Raw genomic sequence first — 2,341 nt, 5'->3', positions numbered from 1 at the left:
CGGAGGGCGGGAAGTAGAAATTTTGGGAGCTCAGGCTCCCGGCGGTTTCCGGGCTCCCGAACATAAGTCTTGACCTTCCCGGGGTGGAAACCCATCTCCGTTCCGAATCTTAGTCCCGTCAGACCGACGGCCCGGGCACCCATACCAATCATACATACATACATTGCCAAATATATATATATATATATATATATATATATATATATATATATATATATATATATATATATATATATATGTATATATATATATATATATAATATATATATATGCGTGCAGGCATGTGTCTGTATGTGTGTATATATAATATCTATATGTATGAGTTTGTTTGTATAAAGGTGCCGCAAGGAGTATTAATCGCCAGACAACCACAGTAGAGCTCGTAAACTAAACTCAGGAGGTTTTGATAGCACTCAGGGAAAGGCCGTCTGTTGACCCTGACAGCAAAAACTACAGAGAGAGAGAGAGAGAGAGAGAGAGAGAGAGAGAGAGAGAGAGAGAGAGAGAGAGAGAGATGGATAATGAGGTCAAGAGAGAATGAGCCAGACTACTGAAAAAAGCAGACGCTGCATGTACTTAACTTAGGACGAACTCTGTTTTCATTACACTCTATTCAGTCAAGACATGAAATGTTTTGATGAAGCGCATATGACAGGCGGACTTGGACTTACAGCGCCTTCAAACTACTAACGTTTCCAGAGGCCGTGTAATAGTGTTTTTCTTAAATAACTCCTAAAATAACTGATGAATTTCCATGATATCAAAGCAGGGAGCGCTTCATACATTGGCTTAATTTTGGGAAATACTGTGCATTGCCAATTACGTTTCATTAACTTTTTTACTTAAGAAAATGAGGCTAAAGCCAGTCTTAGCCACCCACACATTCGCAAAAGTGATGACGTCCCTCAGTGACGTTGGTATAACGTTTCTTCCTCTGTACCTCCCATCCCCCGAATTGTTAAACGCCTTGTTTAACTCCATAGATAATTGTCATATGACCTACCCCAAGCAATACGAAATTCTTTGTCAGTAAAAGTTCAGCATACCTGGTAATGTGATTCATGACTTTAGACTTTACCTAAACACAAGACCAACCTTTTATATCTTACCCACTCACATTGAAGATCAAGAATGAGACTTATGACAGGAGACGAAAGAAACCATGCTAACCCTACACTTCGCACTTCAAGCGAGTCTTCGTAAAGCAATAGAAATATCGTTTTCTTTAGGTTAAGCCGTAGGACTCATTCTTACATAAAACGCAGGTTACTCGATACATCAATTCCCAGGAAGAAAATGACAGAGAGCATTGTTTGATATAATTTATCATATCAATTTCACCAGAGTAACTTGAATTCCTTAGAAGGTAGACTTCTAAAAGATGTCTCATATAAGGGCATTGACATCGGCCATTTGATAAATTTTGAAATTATATATATATATATATATATATATATTATATATATAATATATATATATATATATATATATATATATATGTGTGTGTGTGTGTGTGTGTGTGTGTGTGTTCATACATACATAAGATTTATTATATTTCAACCTATAGTTTTATATATTTATTTACGTTATAAGTACCAGTACCTATTTTTGTTACTTAAAAGGTATGTGACAAATATCATTGCGACTTTGTCACTGGAATTATACCATACTTCAATTAATGAACCAATCAACCTTACTTTGAGAAATCCATTGACATTGTCTACATGTCAAGCTGATATACTCGTATCAAATTATTCATTAGCTTTGCTTTTCCAAAATAATGTTATCACCAATTGCTGGAAAGCATAGATATATGAGGGATGAAAAAAAAAACAAGAAATGGACACTTATACATTTTACTCATCATCACTCTCAAGGAAAAGATCGTTTTCCTCGTCACTATCAATGTTGATGATGACCGGATCTATACTGTCTTGAATATTATCTGAAAGCCAGTAATCATCTTCAAAATATCTTGATCTCCTGACAGCGCCAGCCCACGTCTCCCCTGTTACAGCAATCCTGGCCTCTTCCAGCCTGGCAAAGAGATCAGCACGGGTAAACCGCTGCAACGAGGAGCGCACCTGTCGTTTCATACAGCCCCACACCTGCTCGATGGCGTTGAGCTCAGGATGGGCAGGGGGCAAGCGAACCACTTCATGGCCCCATTCACGGATTTTATTATCCACAATGTAAACTGGTTTCGGTCGGTTGCCCTGCATATTTTTAGAAGCGTGAGCTGGATACTGTATTTTTCGAGACCTGAGCCAGTTAACCAAATCCTGCTTTTTTGTAGCTGTTGTTGGGCATCGGCTATCTCCTGTCAATTGGCTATGGTATG

The 2,341-nt window shown here is 38.2% G+C and overlaps 1 protein-coding gene across 1 annotated transcript in view; it reads right to left on the bottom strand.

The window, feature by feature from the left end:
- Positions 1 to 2,258: 2,258 nt before the first annotated feature.
- LOC135226093 (uncharacterized) overlaps positions 2,259 to 2,341 on the bottom strand; it is a 1,858-nt gene continuing 1,775 nt past the window's right edge. The window contains exon 2 of the mRNA XM_064265550.1: positions 2,259 to 2,341. This exon is cut by the window's right edge and continues 719 nt beyond it. The gene's annotated coding sequence lies outside the window, so the exon portion shown is untranslated.

This window comes from Macrobrachium nipponense, chromosome 14 (genome assembly GCF_015104395.2).
Source record: "Macrobrachium nipponense isolate FS-2020 chromosome 14, ASM1510439v2, whole genome shotgun sequence".
NCBI lineage: Eukaryota > Metazoa > Arthropoda > Malacostraca > Decapoda > Palaemonidae > Macrobrachium > Macrobrachium nipponense.
The sequence above is the reverse complement of the archived record's forward strand: the minus strand, read 5'-3'. Positions and strand labels throughout refer to the sequence as shown.